The sequence below is a fragment of the Poeciliopsis prolifica genome, unplaced genomic scaffold (assembly GCF_027474105.1).
Source record: "Poeciliopsis prolifica strain line A6 unplaced genomic scaffold, Auburn_PproV2 SCAFFOLD057, whole genome shotgun sequence".
In the NCBI taxonomy this organism is placed as follows: Eukaryota; Metazoa; Chordata; class Actinopteri; order Cyprinodontiformes; family Poeciliidae; genus Poeciliopsis; species Poeciliopsis prolifica.
The window spans coordinates 2,317,900-2,337,234 of record NW_026562432.1 but is presented as its reverse complement, the minus strand read 5'-3'; positions in this window follow the sequence as shown (position 1 = coordinate 2,337,234).

Below are 19,335 nucleotides of genomic sequence, written 5' to 3'. Positions count from 1 at the left end.
CTAACTCTAGTAGTGAGCCCAAGATTCCGCCCCCTGAGCGTTTTGATGGGGATCCTGAACAATGCAGACCTTTTTTGACCCAGTGTTCTTTGGTTTTTGAACTCCAGCCCTCTGCCTTCCCATCTGAGCGGGCCAAGGTGGCCTATGCTATCTCCCTACTGTCTGGCAAGGCTAAGCTGTGGGGAACTTCTGAGTGGGAGAATGATGCTGACAGCTGTGACTCATTCTCAGAGTTCTCTGATGAGATGAAGAGGGTGTTCGATCCCATCCGTCCTGAGAGAGAGGCTGCCAGGAGACTGTTTTCTCTCAAACAGGGCTCTCGACCTGTAACGGACTACATAATCAATTTCCATGCCCTGAAGTCCAGTTGTTTTTGGAATAATGAAGCCCTGTTTGACGTTTTTTACCAGGGTCTGTCTGATGACATCAAGGATGAGATCGCTACCCGTGACCCTCCCAAGACTCTCGAGGCCTTAGAAAGACTTGCCACACGGATAGACCAACGCCTCCGCGAACGTAAAAGGGAGAGGTCTTCATCTAATTATCAAAGAAGGGTTTCAACCATTCAGGTCAGTCAAGGCAGCATGCCCAGAGTCCTCACGCCCCCCCCTTGTTGAGACTGAGGAGCCCATGCAGCTGGGTAGAGCCAGACTCTCAGCTGAAGAGAAAGAGAGGAGGTTCAAGAATCATCTGTGTTTCTACTGCGGAGAGAAGAACCATCAAGCTCTTAACTGCCCGTCAAAAGGACAGGCTCAGTAAGGCTGGGGGGTCCTTGCTGAGCCCGATCTTCAGATCTCAGAACCCTTCCCACAATCGGTGTACCATCAGATTTCTGGACTCTCTTGAAGGGAGGGAAGTTCCTGTTTTCATTGATTCTGGTGCTGATGCTGACTTTATTGATGTTGGTCTAGCTCATAAGCTTGCACTAGAGTTGGAACTTCTAGAGAAACCACGTGAGATTTTTGCTATTGATGGGCATCTTATTGATCAAGTCACTCACTCCACTAAGCCTACTTCTGTGCTTATTTCAGGAAATCACCACGACAGGATCACATTTCTGCTGACCAGGTCTCCAGAGATTCCGGTGATTCTGGGACGCCCTTGGCTCATCAAACACAATCCTGTCATTGACTGGTTCACTGGTGAGGTTCAGTCTTGGGGACCATCTTGCTCCACTTCATGTCTGCGGGAAGCCCCTATCATGGTATCTCCCTGTGAGATCAACCAAGATTACCCAGACTTGTCTAAAGTCCCTGAGGTTTATCATGATTTGTGTGAAGTGTTTAACAAGTCTAAGGCAACTTCTCTGCCTCCCCACAGAGAGTATGACTGTGCTATTAACCTTCGGCCTGGAACCACCCCACCCCGGGGCAGATTGTATTCCATTTCTGGTCCCGAAAGACAGGCGATGGAGGAATACATTTCTGATGCCCTCAAGGCTGGACTAATCAGAAAATCTTCTTCTCCAGCAGGTGCTGGATTCTTCTTTGTGGGCAAGAAGGATGGGTCTCTTAGGCCATGCATTGATTATCGAGGCCTTAATGAAATTACAGTTAAGAACAGGTACCCTCTGCCCCTCATGTCTTCTGCTTTTGAGCTCCTTCAAGGTTGTACGGTGTTCACTAAGCTGGACCTGCGTAATGCCTACCATCTGGTCCGCATAAGAGAAGGAGACGAATGGAAGACGGCCTTCAACACCCCTTCCGGGCATTATGAATACCTGGTCATGCCCTTTGGGCTCACTAATGCACCAGCTGTTTTCCAGGCGCTGGTTAATGATGTTTTAAGGGACATGCTAAACAGATTTGTTTTTGTGTACCTTGACGACATCTTGATTTTTTCGAAGGATCTACCTACCCATGTCAAGCATGTCCGTGAGGTTCTTCTCAGGCTTCTCCAAAATAAGTTATTTGTTAAGGCGGAGAAGTGTGCATTCCATCAATCATCTATATCCTTTCTTGGTTTTGTCATAGCTCCTGGCAGGATTAACATGGATCCTTCTAAGGTGGCAGCCGTCTTGGAGTGGCCCGACCCTTGTAGTTTGAAGGAGCTCCAACGGTTTCTTGGGTTTGCCAACTTTTATCGCCGTTTCATCAAGGGTTACAGTTCAGTTGCTGCCCCTCTTCATTTACTCACTTCTACTAAGACCCAGTTTAATTGGTCTTCAGAGGCCAAACAAGCCTTTGACAAGCTTAAGCGTCTCTTTACCTCTGCACCTGTTCTCCGTTTTCCAGATCCGTCCAACCCTTTTGTGGTGGAGGTTGATGCCTCGGACACTGGGGTCGGCGCTGTCCTGTCCCAACGGTTTGCTGATGACGCCAGATTACATCCTTGTGCCTTTTTTTCTCGCCGGCTCTCTTCCTCTGAGAGAAATTATGATGTTGGGGACAGAGAACTGTTGGCTATAAGATTAGCATTGGAGGAATGGAGGCACTGGCTGGAGGGTGCCACACATCCTTTTACTGTGTGGACAGACCATAAGAACTTGGAATACCTCAGGTCTGCTAAGAGACTGAACCCACGCCAAGCTAGATGGGCACTTTTCTTTAGCAGATTTGACTTCACCCTGGCCTATAGACCTGGCAGCAAGAATGTCAAACCTGATGCCCTTTCTAGACTTCATCAGCCTTCTGTCTCTCCATCTGATCCTGTTGACCACGATTACATCCTTCCTTCCAAGATTAGGCTTGCTCTTACTAGCATTGAAATCTTGCTCAAGAGGAGTCATCAGAGACAACCACCTCCCATTCAGTGTCCCAAGGGTCTTCTGTTTGTTCCTGAAGATATGGTGTCTAAAGTCCTTCAGTTCTGTCACAGCTCTAAACTTTTTTGTCACCCAGGCATCACAAAGACGCTTGCTGTGGTCCAGTCAGGATTCTGGTGGCCCACACTCAGAAAGGACACGCGAGAGTTTGTGTCGGCGTGTGCCACTTGTTCCAGAGTAAAGCCCTCCAGACGCCCCCCTGCTGGTCTTCTACGACCTCTGCCTATTCCACATCGTCCAAGGTCCCACATCTCAATGGATTTTGTCACCGGCTTGCCTTCCTCTCAAGGTAACACTGTGCTCCTCACTGTGGTTGACAGATTCTCCAAGATGACCCACCTCATTCCGTTACGAAAGTTGCCTTCAGCACCTGAACTTGCTGATGTCATGGCCCGAGAAGTTTTCAGACTTCATGGCATTCCCCGCAACATTGTGTCTGATAGAGGACCGCAATTCATTTCCCGCTTCTGGGGAGAGTTTTGCTCTCTTCTCGGCATTGATGTTAGTCTCTCTTCAGGTTTTCACCCTCAGACGGACGGCCAGACGGAGAGGATGAATCAGGAGGTTGAGTCCAAGTTGCGCATCCTTTGCATGGATGCTCCCAGTCGCTGGTCCCAGAACTTACCTTGGGTAGAGTACGCCATCAATGGATTACCATCTAGCGCGACAGGTCTGTCACCATTCAATGTTGTGTATGGTTATCAGCCCCCCATTCTCTCTGTTCAGGAAGGCGCTACCCAGGTTCCTGCTGCCCATTTATCAGCACGTCGTTGTCTCAGAGTCTGGAGAAAGGCCAGAGCGACACTCTGCAAGACCTCTGCTGTTTATACCCGTAATGCCAATCGCCACAGATCCCAAGCACCTAGATACCTGGTGGGTCAGAAAGTGTGGTTATCCACTAAGGACTTACCCATCAAGGTAGAAAATCGCAAGTTGGCACCTCGTTTTGTGGGTCCATTTCCTGTTGCCAAGGTCATTAACCCAGTAGCTGTGCGTCTCAAGTTGCCAGGCTCGTTGCGTGTACACCCCACTTTTCATGTCTCAAAGGTCAAACCTGTGCTGTCATCCAGGTTTTTCCCGCCTTCCAGACCCCCTCCACCCCCCCGGCTCATTGATGGCGCTCCTGCCTTTACTGTGAGTCGCTTGTTGCGTTCCCGACGTTGGGGCCGTGGCATCCAATACCTTGTGGACTGGGAGGGCTATGGTCCTGAGGAGAGGTCCTGGGTCCCTTCTCGTCTGATCCTGGATAAGACTCTCATCCGTGACTTCCACCGCCTGCATCCGGGCCAGCCCAGAAGGGCGTCAAGGGCCGCCCCCTGAGGTGGGGGTGATGTCATGACTTCAGCGTTTCTGCTCCACCTTCTGCGCTGATTGCTCATCACTCTCACCTGCACTGTGCTGCTCCCTATTTATACAGCTGATTTTCTCCAGCTCAGTGCGAGATCGTCTGTTGCCCTTGTCACAGCTTTCAAGCCATTGTTTCATGTCCCAAGGAGTTTTCTGGTTTACTGATCCTGCCTGTTTTTTGACCTTAGATTCTGCCTTGTCCTTCGGCTGCTGAAAGTACTCTGATCTCCTGTTAAAGAACCCTGCATGTCGCCGACCCTGCCTCCTGCTTGCTGTTTGCTGGATTATCTGTGCCTGTTGCTCTCCTGTGTATGACCCTGGATCGTCTCTCTACTCCGTCTCTGGTTTGTGGACTTTGCCCCTGTGGTCTGTTTGTTCTCTGAGCCCCCAAGACTGTCTGTTGTCCTGTCATCCTACTTTGTCCCACCCCCGGCTGGATCCCTGTCCCCTGTGGATCCCTCCTCCCTTATCTGCTCATTTTTTCCCACCCTGTTCAGTCCCATCGAAATTATTATTTTTTTGTCATTAAAACTTCTGATTTAACTTTCTCCTGTGTTGGCTGCGTTTTGGGTTCTGGCTTAGTTTGCTTACCTTTACAGTTTTCCCCAGGGGATGGTCTTAAGAGACTCTGACCTCAGCAAACATGTATCTTTGTAAATGTATTTAATACGAGTCTGTTCATTCAGCAGGAACTGTTTCACCCTCAGGATTGTCCTTTTCACCATTCACCCAGGTTCCTCAGCTCATGACACTTTGTTAAAACACATTGCTGTGACTACAAACCTAAGTCTTCTTTAGTACTTCTCTACAAGCTTGGAACATCTGCTTTGGGTATTTTTTTATTATTTTTTTTATTCATCTCTGCAGATCTGATCAAGGCCTTTCAAGAGATATTCAGTTGGATTCAAGTGCAACGTTTTGTTGTTCTTTAAATAAACCTTAATGCAAACAAGTCATCTAGTTGTGCAGAACAAAAACATTCCCCCACACCATGATAGTGCCACTGCTTATTCAGGTGTTGGAACAACAAGTCCCGCCTACTTGTGAGTGGTTATGTATGTGGCGTTTGGGAAAATCTAGTTTGTGATTTTACAGAAGAGTTCAACACATTACAATGACACATTACTTTTTATGAACTGTGTGATGCTCTGGTGGAGCCAGCTCAATGTTGTCTGAAAAAACAAGAACTAGTCATCATCCTCCAAATATTCCCTGTTGTCTTCTTTGTGGTTTTCATCAGAAAAAATGTTGATCCTGTGACTTGTGTGATGCAAAAAAAGTGTTTTATGAAAGACGTCTATTTCAATATGGCAATAAAACCATCTCATCTTAGCACCAAAACCTTTTTATCAAAAAAATAAAAAAATAAGAAGAAAATAAAAGATTTCTCAAAATTGCAGTGTTTCCATTGGGAACATTTTTTATCATTTCAAGTTGCACAACTATTAAACTTTTGATTTAATAACATAAAGCTACATATTTTTTAAAGTTTAATCAGTTAAATTTTATAACAAATTTATGCCAGATCATCATTTCTTGGTTAATGTCAAGTTGTCATAACAAAGACATTTTCAATAATGTCAACTTTGTATTAAAAGGGTCATGATTTACCAAATGACACTTTATGACAACAGTCATAAATATTCATAAAGACTTACTGATGTTTATTACAGGTGTTATGTCATGTCTATGACTGTGTCATGACAGTCTTATTCACAACCCGTTAAATAAAGTGTTACCATCTTCAAGACATTTCTAAACAATTATTTCACTTTATTATAATGGGGAAATGTGTGCAATTTGGAAGAAAGAAATAGAGCAAAATAGAACAAAATGTTCTCCAGATGCAGCCTTTGCTTTCTTTAACTAAGCAGTGAGTTAATAAAAGTCTAAATTTGTGTGCGTGTGTGTGCGTGTGTGTGCGCGTGTGTGGGCGTGCGTGTGTGTGTGCCCAAACAACAGGCTATGTTAATAACACTGGGTTCTGTGCAAATGAATCTCTGAGATTTGCTCAGAAGTTTGTAGATTTTGTTTTGACACCACTTTTTGAAACATCTTCTTCTAGACCATCTGATGACTGTTTGAGTCAATTTGTCAGGAACTGCAAGAGTGAAGTGATAACAAAGTGCATGCTAACTCCCCTTCTTTCGAAAAGAATTTCCTTTCCTCTAACAAGGCATACGGGCCCATACCTAGAGAGTTAGCGCTTCACGTCTCCGACAAATAGACTTACACCTCTCCCTCCGCCTCCCACTGTGGAAGGCAGATATCTTCCACCATCCTCTTTCCTTCCATCTCTCTATATTAAATCAACCAGTCAGGGGGTGTCAGTCATGCATTCCAGCTCGCAGCTGACAAGTTGGCAGTTGCGATGCAAGAGCGGTTCATTCATTCTGATGACACACTGCCGATATTTGTATGGTGGAAGCCACACATCTCTGCCTTTTTTTGCTGTTAGTCAGTGGAAACTGATTCACAGTTAGACAAGGACGAAGGGAGAAGGGCATCGAACCGAGCCGAATTAAAAGCGTTGACTGGAAGTTTTCAGATCCGGGGTGTCCGACTTGCCAGTTTGAAGTGTGACTGATAAGGCGGGGGGAAAAGTTTACGAGGGAAAACGGCTTGTCTTCCTGCCAGCAAGCTCAATCACCCTAATGTCTGTGGTTCCAGGTCCTATTGATAGGGAAGTGCAATAGCATGTATGTGTGTCTTGACTTGTTGTCAAAACTTGGGGGCATATTGATGGAGCCAGGAGGGTGCTGAGCCAGAGCGAGGGATGTTCACTGGCTCCGAACTGTTACCGGAGGGGGCTCTTTGGGGCTTCTGGGCATATCTGAAAATCACAAACGCAACCACCATGACATCAATTTGAACTACTCTAAATTTAAAACAACAGAGCAAAGTTGCAATCGAAGAATCTTCACGAAGCTTGATGAATTTGCACAAAGCCAAATAAGTTAAGTTAAAATGGCAAGTTCTGTTAAGAAGTGAAACATAATGAGTAACCATCCTGTGCCTACATCTGTGAACCAGAAAAGTAAATTATGAGAGCAGAAGGCCAAAATTACAACCGGTGATCCCTCCAAGGGGTTAGCTGTGAAGTCTGGAAAAATTAACACCTATTCTAAACCGTATGCATCTAAATGCTGATAATTGTGTTTTTCTTCAGAAAATGTTCCTGAGCATCCTCAATGAAACTTTGCCTTTAATGAGAGACTTGTCCCAAGAGGGTCAAAGCATGCTGGGTAAAACAACTAATTAAGTGGCCATTAACCGTTTCTGTCTGCCAGCAAGCTAAAGATAGTCAGCCAATTTAGGTGGATGTATCCGAACGCTTGCTCGTTAGCTCAACTGCTGCACTTTAAACTAAAAGCAAAACAAAAAAACAGGCCAGTAATTCTTGTTTTCACTAAAAAAAAAGAAAAGAAAATGTAGGAATCCCACCTCTTGACTTAAAGTTGCGGTATGTAACTTTTAAAAGAAAAGTTTTTTTTACATATTTAATAAAACTGTCACCATGTTTCCACAGATAATCTATGGAAAGATTGATATCCTCCTTCTCCTCCCTGTGCTACTATTGTCATCTGAAGAAATGCACCCACCGCTCATGAGCAAAAACAGCCAATCAGAACCAGGAGGAGGGACTTACCAATGTCAGTCATTCTCAGGTACTTGTGCCTCAAAGTGCTATTTCGGAGCAACGACTCACTGTTACAAGAAAACTATTTATTCGCCATCATTGGTGGCCATGCTAGCTCGCATTCGCATTTACGACAGATTCTGCTAGCTGCAGTGTAACAGAGAGCAAGGGCAGTGATTGTCAGCACTAAGACACGCCTCCTTGTTCTCATTGGTTATTTCCAGTTAGCACTGGGAGAAGGTAGAGAATCATTTTTTCACAGATTGTCTCATTTCGAGCTGTCACGACACATGGACAGTTTCAAAGTATATGTACTTTTCTTAATATTTAACAGTCATCTATTGAAGATGTGTTGACAAATATTGTAACTGCATCTGAATCATAGGAAAAGTGAAATGGTAAGAAAGAAAAAGGGCTTCATGCAGAGAAGGCAACATATGAGATGCATGCTTTGAGTTAAGTGGGATACATATGGGCCTTAACACTGGGTGACAGAGTGTGTGATGTTTTCCTATCTTTCATTATCAGGCAGCCTGCCGGGCCACTAGGCATTACCTGTTGATGACCGAGTGGACCGCCACGCTGATGGACAGATGGATGGGATTGTTGATGAATCCCTGGCAGGTGCTTTGTCAGTCCAGAAGGCAATCTAAAACCCGGGAGAGGGAAGAAACCACTTAGTCTTCAGGGACGCCACCTTAACATTTCTTACACAGCTCAAAATTTCAGCTTCACACAAAAACTCTGCTTACTGACAAGTTCCAGTGTTACATACAGCATTAATGAGACAATCCTTTTGTCACTTATAGTATAATAGCAGACTATTGCACTTCTGGATGAGCTAGGTCTAATTTAGAAAAATGCCCATGGAGTAGGTCAATCTCCTCTCTCATAGCCAGTGACTGATAGATTCAATACCTCTGGAATCAGATAAAACTTTGACAAATGGCCCTGTGCCGGCCTGAGCGGTGGTGAGGAGGACAGCGAGAAGCCCAGCATTTGGTATGTCCATGGCTAGCCCTCTCCTTATGTCCCATCATTGGCTATGATCAATTGATCAATAGAGCCACTCTTTAGACACACACATACTGACACAGGGCGGAGGCCCATCATTCCATTATTAAAAGGCCAAGAGGATATTGTTTTCCAAGCAATCACTTCTCTAAAAGAAAAACTGCAACAATAATAGCAATTATAACTGTCTAAAACTTTGTTACTTTGCCAGTAAAACATGTTTCTCCCTAATTCCTCAGACTTTCTTGGTCAGCAGATTTCAAATGAGAAGAGAAAAGATGGACAGTGACATATTTTACATTTGGAAAAAAATGCTGATATTTCATTTATTTTTTTGTTGTAATAAGAAGATATTCAGGTATTAATTATTTTTAATGAAAATACAAAAATAAATTTCCATGATAAAGTAGACAACGGTAAATCTGTAACCAATCCTGGAAACTACTTATGCAGTTTTCCATTGATCTGGACGTGGTTAATCTCAAAGTAAACTTCTCTGTGTTCCTCCTTCAAATTCAAATTAGCTTACTGAGTGTTAAGGTGGTTTCATTAACACTTTTTTCTGGAGTTTGAACTACTGAACATGTCCATGTTCACTAAAGACAGTTGTTTCTCAACTTGTCTTTCTCTGTGTGACTGATTTAATGACACAGAAACTTTCTAAATAAAGCTTTGATTCTTCAGCAGTGGCACATATTTGTCTAATAGTTAAAATGTGTTTTCTACAGTCAAAGGCATAGTGAGGTATTGGTAGAGCACTGGAAATACGTTGCTAATTTTTAAGCTTTTTTTTCTTCCTTTGTCTTCTATCAAAACTCAACATCTCTGACTTTTGCAGTTTTATGCTCCTCTGAGTCATCCATGTTGGTTGACCTTAACAAGTCCCTAAAGCAAGTCCTTAAGTTGCTTCATGACCTTTACTTACCTTGCCAGTATAGTTCATCAATAGCCTCCCTTACCACACCTTCAGCTTTAAAACACAGCACACGACCAGGTGTGCGCTTTGGGCAAAAGCTTAAAGTCAGGTTGTAATCTAGCTGATGGAATCTCGGGAACTTTTAACCATGTGAGTTTGTGTGCATGTCTCTGAGGAAGAGGTCATATGTGGGGATCAAGACTCTCTACTTTCATTTCCTCTCCCTCCTGCGTGGTCCGCCAAGGAAAACAATAACTCACAAAGTCATTGTGAGTTCAGCAGAGAAAAATCTCCTTGTCTTCTTTGGCAAAAGTCAAGAGTGATCGCAGACTTCAAAATCAGACTCATGTTGTTTGAAAAAGAGTCAAACAGGAGGCATTAAAGAGTTGTTGTATTACTAGTAATATTGAGTGATGACTTAATTATTTCATGCATGTTTGAATCTCCATGGCAACTATTCAGCCATTCAAAATACCCAAGGTGCAGCTCCTCCTCAAAGTTGCACTTTCCAAGACTCCGCCTGGCCCTACCACTCCTCCACTCAGCTCCTTCAGACTAGCCAGTAGCAGTTGGCAGTGGAGCCGTGTCGTGATGACCTCCTGAAGGCAGAGTTTCAGGAAAAGCAGGAGTTTTTGAAAAAACAGAAGCCCAATTTCAAGGTGTTAAATTAGGAAGTCAAATTTCTAAGTAATATTTGATACATGCGATACTTTTTATAATAGTTGAAGTTAACATAGTTACTTAATTGTGCTTAAAGAGGCACTATGTCCCTGGAAAACACTGAACTGAATGCAGAGGCAGACTTGGAACTGGGGATGCTGCAAGCTGATGAGCGGCTGCTTTGGTAGTGTAGCAGCTGCTATACTATCGAGCTGCTACACTATCGATCACTGAAAACCTGGACAGTTCCACTCTACCTCCTCAAAAATACCAGTAAAATCTCTGGATCATTTCAAAGAAGGTTCAGGTTTAGGTTTATTTCAGACCTTCGCAGGAACAAAGCAATCAAATCACTTGGCTGAAACCTTCAGTCATGTTGAAGGACCTAAATTCAGGCAACAAACCAGAGTGTAAAATAATGTCCAATATATATTTAATAAACCAAAAGGAAAGTTACATAAAGCAGAGAAACAACTGATTTAATGTCTTTTAGACATTAAAATGCATCCAAAACTTCCTGCCCCATCTGTACACTGGAACCACAGCCCTGATTCTCCATTATTGTACTATTAATGTCGTTTATTTTCCATTCCTTGTGTCTCTTGGCAGTTCGGCCATCATGTCCATCTTCCAGTCACACCAGCAGTTAAATCCTTGATGTGTTGCTTCCTGGTGAGAAAGCTCTTTTCTGTTACTACAGCATGCAAAACGTGGCATTAGTCACCAGCTAGCCTCCACTGACACACTTGCTGTGTGAGGGAGATTAATGCCCACTACGGACACTTTATTATTCTCTCACTCCCTTCCTTTTTCTCACTCTTACTCTCTCTGTCTTTCTACTTCACCAACCGGTCACACAATTAATTGCCTGCTGTATGCCTCCCTTCTCTCTCTCCTTTTTTCTTTCCTCTTTTCTCACCAGAGTGACTGATGGGGAGAGGAGCACAATATGAGAGATGAATGCACACTAAAAACAGACTCCTCAAACCATACTTTCCTGTCTTTATTTAGTTGGTAAAAAATGTATAAATAACTACATAACAGTTTAGTACTTAACTGGAACTTGTTTAGGAATCTTAAGTTCAGTTTAAATCTCTGATTAAAATTGTCTAGACACCATTAAAAGTGAAATGGCTCATGTCGTGGGGAGCTCTGCCAGAAAATCAGAAGAAAGCACAATACAAATACCTGAAATAATAAATGTGTTATTTGACAAATCTCAGACCAAATATGACATTTACCTATAAAGCAACGTAAAAAAAAAAAAAACTGTGTTGATGTTCAGACTCCAATTGGAGAGTTTTTTGCCGCTGAAGGACACAAAAGGCTTTTGAAGAAGTTTGTTTTGTTCAAAAAGCCTTTCTCTTTCTGATGCAGTTGCATCAGTTGGCTCTGATTGGCTGTTCCTGCCTGGGATCAGGTCTTTTCTGTACATGGCAGCAGGAACACTGGGAGGAGGTGGATGAATTCCATTTTTTGTCATAGATCATATGTCTGATATCTTTGTGACATGTTTAACCAATATGCAAAAACCATAATTTTCATAAAAGCTCCATACCGCAGATTTAATGTAGACAGATAATTCCAAAATCTAAAGAAAAATGGAAGAAATGGCTGAAAAGCAAAGACATATGAGGTATAATTTAAAATAACATAATAACACAATGCTATTAATTCTGAAGGCCCATAAATGCCTGAATCTCCGGGATATGTTGAACAGATGTTAGGGTAACTTGTACATACCCATCTTCACACACTCCACTGATCAGAAAACATGACACACCTCTCGGGGACCCAGATAAAAATAAGCTGAACACGAGAAAAGAAAGCAGGGAGAGCAAACATCCTTTAAAAGTTGACATTAAATATAGTGACACCAGAGAGCAATTAAACCAATCAATCTTGCTCTTGCTCCAGAGCCAACATCTGGTCCGGCGGTCCTGGTAGACCGCTGTCTGGGGGTGAGGAGAGGGGGCTTGTGTCGGACAGACACTTTGAGCTGTCCTTCAGTGAACTCCTTTTTTCCTCACACAATCGCAAACAGTGGATTGAGTGAAAAACAACGTTCAGGTACACACAGGTCCACATGGACCCGATGTCAGCCGGTTCTGCTGCGCTGTTCCTTTTGTTATAAATAACAACAGGCCACCTGGACTCCTTCAGCATGTTTGGTACAGCTCCGGCATATGTGTGTGTGTGCAGCTGCGTGTGAGGAGGTGTGTGTTCCTGTGTGTGTGTGTGTGTGTGTTTCTGCATCCACTGCAAGGCCTTAATGATCCCCCTGGCTAGCCAGGATGAGCCCAGGCTCAAAGGAAAGCAGAGCACCTTATCCCGGGCTAATGGGACAACAGAGGATTGAGTCTGTGTCTGTGACTCCGTGTGTGTGAGGAGAGTGTACACAGGCTGTGTGTGTGCCGTACATGTACGTATGTGCATGCGTGCTGGTGTTAATGGGACGGCAGAGGATTGGTTGGAGGACTGACTGGTGGCAGAGACGGATGGCCTGGGACAGAGACTGTGCTGACAACCAGTGAATACGGGGCAACGTTGCAGAAAGGTCAACGGTACTCACACACACACGCACACGCACGCACACACACATGCACATAATAATGTCAGGAGGGAAAAAATAGCGGAGGATGTGTCTCATCCAAGCATGTGTGACTTTCAAAGTTTTGTCGGCATATGTTGCCGCGTTTAACAATCAGAAAGTTTTGGCACAGAAAAATGACCCAACATGTATCCAAACTTTCATCAATAAATCACTGAAGAGCCTGAGTTCTAGTACAAGCATTCAGTTGTATTAGTTCAACAACTGAATACTGAGGAACAAATATTTGGCAGATGAACTGAAACGGAACAAAAAAATCTTGGGCAAATTCAGTCTTGACAGATGTTGTTGCTTCTTCATAATAATGCAGAGCGATAAAGTATGTGACCCTCCAGGTGTTTTTGCTCTCGACAGCAAATGTCTTCATATACTAGAAATATCACAAAATCAACTGATAAGTAACTTTTCAGCAAGACAGATGAGCTTGGTTTAAGTCAGTAATTCCTTAGCACTGAAGACAGTTTTTGTTCAATTGGCAGATTTTTCCACCTATAACATGGGACAAATGTCTTGTAGTAAGTGAAATAATCTAATTTTGTATGTTTTCATTAATCATAAATCTATTCCAATAATCTAATCAGACTGATTTCAGTTAAAGAGGGTCAGATGTACTTGAAACCATTTTTTTAATGCAACAGTTATCACCAAACAAAAGTGTTCAGTCATTTCCACTGACATGCAAAGTGATTGTGAAGCTCCCTGATTTGTATTTTATATTTTCAAACAACAGCTCCTTCCAGTGATCCCACTATTACCTGCTGAGGACTTTGTTTTCCAGCCTCTTGTGTTAAACGACAAATATGAAAATGAACGTGGCTTGAAGATCAGAGCACCGACTCTTTGAACCTGTGGCTAATTCCCAAGATTTTAAAACCATAGAGAACCAATAATGGGTTTTCAAAAAAATAGGTGAACAAATGGAAGGTAATAAAGTGTGACTGAGTACTGCCAAGAGAAGAACAGGTCACCATTAGTCAGGATTTGGCCCAGAAGTTTAAATCCAGCTTGTCAACAGGTGCAAAAGCAATGAAGAGTCCGCAATGAAAATATGAAATATTTCTATGAATGCAAAGCTCAAAAGTCTGAAAAATATTTTCTTTCTATTCAAATGTTTTGTCATTCTAATTTTTTACTCATATTGACTTGATAAGCATGAGAAAGATTTAAGCATTTATGTCAGTTAATTTTATTTATTGGGGAAATTAATAGATATGTAGAAGTAAGTCAATCACTGGGAACATTGTGTCGCTGTTTGAAATTAGAAACAGAAGAAATGTTACCTTCTTTTTCATCTATCATTTATTTCAGAAAATAATCTATTTTTACTATAATGTCCCTAGTGTTAACAGAATAGGACAGAAGAATTTTTGATAAAAAAGTAAGTTATTATAGTAATTATTTCCCCCTGTTTAAATGTTCTCATGTTTGGGCTTTGTCTTTGCTTCTTGTGATGAACAGAGCTGCTGTAGTCCACTTTGTCATGGTCAGGTTATCGAGTTATTTGTACTCTTTGGATGTACAACATGTTTTTGTCTGCTCTGGTTTGACATTGAAAGTCCCTGAAAGTTTATTTTAGCTTCAGATGCTTTTAAGTCTACCTGGAGACAGAAAATTATGTGAATCTGGTGAACACACTGTTTCACATTTTCATTTGAATGCACTTTTGTCACATTTGTGACCTTTTAAAAGAACCCAGTTTAAGAACAGTAACTATATTTTAATAAAAAAATGTCAAATAAAATACTGTTGTTGTTGAATATAATTTAAACAGGGTGTGATGGCTGCAACCACAGTCAAAAAATAGAACATTTTGTTTTGTTTTGTTTTTTTTTTATATTTATGCTTTTCATCCATCTAGTACAATAACACACTGCAGTTTTCTATAAAAATATATTAACTTCTTTAAACACATTTGCTCTGTTTCTAAGTGCTAAACTTCACATTTAAGCTTCTGTATTTTTTATCAACTCTCTTCTCAACTTTTGTGTGTAAATATGACTATTTTTGTTTTGTTTTTTTTGTTGTTGGTTTTTACAGATTCCTTACCTTCTGCACCACCAGATTACTCAAGAAGGAGGATTTTTTTTATGTTTTTAATTGATTTTTCTTTCTTAGTTTTGAAAAAGAATAAATTTACTGTTTGTGTAGTAAGTGCTTGTATTGTTTAACTCTACCTACCAATAATTTGCCATTATATTTGTGTGTCATCTCCTCAAGTTCAGATGTTTAGTTTGTTTTGTTTCGCTGATCACTTTGATGGGCTCATCTGTTCATTTTATGTTTGTAACTAATATGTTTGGTTTAAAGTAAATACTGCTGTAGATGCACCCAGGATAAGAAGAGGCATGTCTCACTGTGACATCTGCATTCGATGGATTTTGTGCATCAGTGTTGACAGAAAATGTGGTTTGTTTCAGGATTTTTTCTATGTGTATAAAAAATATACTTCTCTGAAGTAAAAAATAAAAAAAGGTTTACAGAAAATAAAAAAAGCATATATAATGTGAAATCGATTTAAAAGTACAAAAAATACTGACATTACTCTAGTTTCTTCTCAGTTGTGGAGTGTTCCTCTTTACCATTCAGCCAGGGACAGCCCTCAAATGTCTGAATGTGCAAGTGTGTATTTGTGTGTGATCAGAACATCCCGGTGGCCTGAAGCATATGTCTGCCCATACCAAGGTCACTGGGTTAAGTAGCATTCAGGCCAGGGAATACAGTGTTGCAGCTCTGGCACTGATACAACAGTAACACAAGCCTGGGATCACTGAGGTATCACAGGCCAGTTAGCCGTTTAAACAGCTATAATTGACGATTTTCTTTTCATACTGTACAAATCCCATACAGTAGCTGTTTCAATTATTGTATGTAATATTGTAATAAAGCAGAGAAAATCTACATAAATATTTTATCCTTCATTTCGGTGAATTAAATGGTTCAATGTAAACCTCTGTCTACTGGAAAAAATTGTTAGTTGTCCAGACAAGATAATATAGTCTTATTTATTTCTTTTCTTTTTTTTTTTTTGAGCTGCAGAACAGAATGAAAACAACTCAGTTGTGACTGTGTTGAGCGATTTGTTCACAGAGTCCAGTAGAGGGATCAGCAATGGAGCAACATTACAAGTGGACACAAAACTTCTTGATCTGCTAAAGTTGACAAAATTCAATTTTGCAATTGTGGTGTTTCAATTAAATGAGAAATCAAAACCACATCATTAACCTTGTTCACATAATGAGACATTATATGTATATATTATTACTCATAATATATATTCATAAATCAGTCATGATGCTGGTGTTCATCATCTGTCAGCCAGTCAGAGGAGAGGTCAGAGTCTTATTCAGGTGTTGGAGAGACAAGACCCGCCTTCTCAGGAGCGGCTACATATGTGACGTTTTGGGGAAATTGCACTGGAAGATTTTACAGAATAGTTATGGATTCAACATGTTGGAATGACAAATAACTTGATCAACTTTGACGCTGAGAGCTCTGGTGGAGCCAGCTGCACATGGTCCAAGAGGGACAGTTCCTACATAAAGCGAGTTGCTCCTGTATTCGTACTGGAGTTATGTGGATAAAGTGCTTCCATGGCGGTTTTGGAAAATTCACAACTAAAATCAATTCCGATTCTTCCTGTTGGCAGGAAGGATCTCTTGTAGCAGTCTGTATTACAATGAATTTGAAGAAGCTTCTCACTAAAGGAAAGTAAAAGTTTTCTTAACTTAATGAAAATCCTTATTTCCATCATCATCTCCAGAGGTTCCACAGTCGTCACTAGAGAAATCAAAGAAGCGCTGCGTGCTTCATCCAGATGACAGTGGGTTTGTTGAAGAAGGTTTATGATGGTGTCTTCAAGTCCACAGCTTCCTGATATGATCTTTTCTGCTTACTCAGGAGGGTCAACAGAAGTCTCTCCAGGACCTTCATGATGTGGGATGTCAAGCCATCAGCTCCATGGTCATTGATGATTTATGGGCGAGTTTTCTTCAGTACAACAAGAAAACTGAGAAGCTGTCACTGGTGGTTGCCCAAAGAGGCAACTGAGCTTTTGGGCAACCAGAAGAGAAGCTGCTGTCCAATAAATCAGAGGCCTGTCTGAGGTAACTATTGCTTTGTGTTCTCCTGTCTGCCTAAACCAGCCCAAGTAACCATCACTGCCACACAGAAGTTAATTTTATGGTTTCATTTTTTTGGCATTATTCTGCTTTACACAAGTCCAAGACACAAAAAGTTGGTCTCCAAGTGGCTTTCTAGATATCACAGTGGTCCAATATTTGACTTACTTGGTATTCAAGTTGTTAGCAGCCATAAAGCACCCCAAACCAGCCTGGGACAGTTGAGGAAGTTATGGTGAGATGTGCTGAATTATTTTAATGATTGGTATGATGACAAATTCAGCTTCCATGCAGAAACTATCCCTGCAGCCCAAGCAAATTACCTCTGGTAGGGTACTGGGAGACCCCAGAGGGGTACTGGGAGACCTCAGAGGGGTACTGGGAGACCTCAGAGGGGTACTGGGAGACCCCAGAGGGGTACTGGGAGACCTCAGAGGGGCACTGGGGTGTATTTACTTGTACCACAAGTGTAAGCTTCAATCAAGGACAAAGTCCTTTGGAGAGATCTGTTTAATTTTGATGATATTATTTTTTCCATAAAAAAAATTGTCAAATCAAGGTAGTAAATATCATAGCACTGTTTTAATCATTTTTTTCTTTTACAAATTCAAGAAAGCAATAAGTTTTTGTTGGACAGATGAGAATATCATTAACAGTGTCCATGTTCATTCAGAGATTAGCCTGTGTGAGCAAAAGGAATTTTTTTGCATACCTGGCAGATTGTAGGAAAACGTTTGCAATTCATGACAATCAGAGAGAAGTTCAGTGTGTGCTGGCTAGGAAATACCTCTGTCCTACAAGTTTGTCCAGCTGGGCCAGTGTCCACTCCCCCGCTCAAGCCCCCAGGTGGTGCCGTTCAAAACCGTAATATCAATTTTTTTGGGGCCATACAAACGCATTTTCCGCAACCTGCAATAGATGATGATTGTAATCTAAAATAAATGAAAGGGAAAAACACAGGAGAGGGTAGGATGGCGGGGATAAGAGGAGGGGGGGACCAAGGCATGGAGACGGAGAGCATTATCACCTTGGCCAAGCATCTGAAGTTAGGGAAAAAAAAAACAAAGGGTGTGAGAGAGAAAAGAAGGTCCACGAGCAAATTCATCTTCCCCTGCTACAATCAATCTCTGGCCAAAAGAAATACACAATAACTAGGCAGGAAGAGGCCAAGATTAATGGGCCACCGACATCTCCACTGACCAGCATCCACCTCCACCCGATACCACCTCGCTCTCCTCCTCTCCCCCTCTTTCACATGCCCTCTTTTTTCTCCTGCCTGTCTTTTTCACCCCATCCCTTTTTCCCCCTAATACTTTTACACTCCCTCTCATAGGCCCCCTCTCTTCACCCCCACATACACACACTTGCAAACACACACCTCCTCCCCGCACAAACACCTTGTTTCTACCCCATGCGGTGATCTATCGTTTCTGCTGACTGTTTTACAAGTGCATTAGCAAGCTTTAATGAGAGCAACCAGGCACTGAACAAATGCATGCAAGGGCAAACGGGCCCAAGGTTCATCCTCTAACTCTGTTCATCGTGGGGCAGAAGGAAGGATGAACTGGTTCAGCATGGAGGGAAATCTTCTATTTCTATTGGATGTATACAGTGTTTGTAAGAACTGTAGAGAACCTGATGTTTGATATTTACCTGTAAAAACCACTGCGTTGTGCATACAATCAGCTGATAATCGAAACGGATCAATGAAATGAGCTGAATGAAACAGCTGTAATTTTAAGTTGTTGCAGTTCATTTGATGGTTTTAAGTCTTAAATCAAGGTGCAAGTTCAGTTTATTAACTGAGTTTGTTGCACTTAATCCAGACTGCTCAGTCTACGTGACTGTAAAAGGAGAAAATGTGGAAATGATTCACTGTCAAGTGCATAATATGTGGACTAAGCTCAGTGACATAGAAACGCTTTTAAACCCTAAACATTTTACATTTACATTTTTTGTGCAAAATATCCAACAATATTGCTGATATTTCAGCTCTTTGAAAGAGATGCAAAGTGTTCAACATTTTTCAGTCACAGTAAACTCAGTGGATGTGGGGATTTGTAGTCTTCCTGGTCTTTTACAGCTCATTGCTTGTCTCTGTTGTTTTCTCCATTTTCTTTTTATGGTCACAAACTTCTCCATTTTTCCTACTACGTCAGCTCTGTACTCTGAGTAGATTATTTCTCACTCGAAATCAGTGACTATAAACTGACAAAATGAAGAAAAGCTACCAGATTGCCTGTGAATGTCTAAGATTCAATGAGA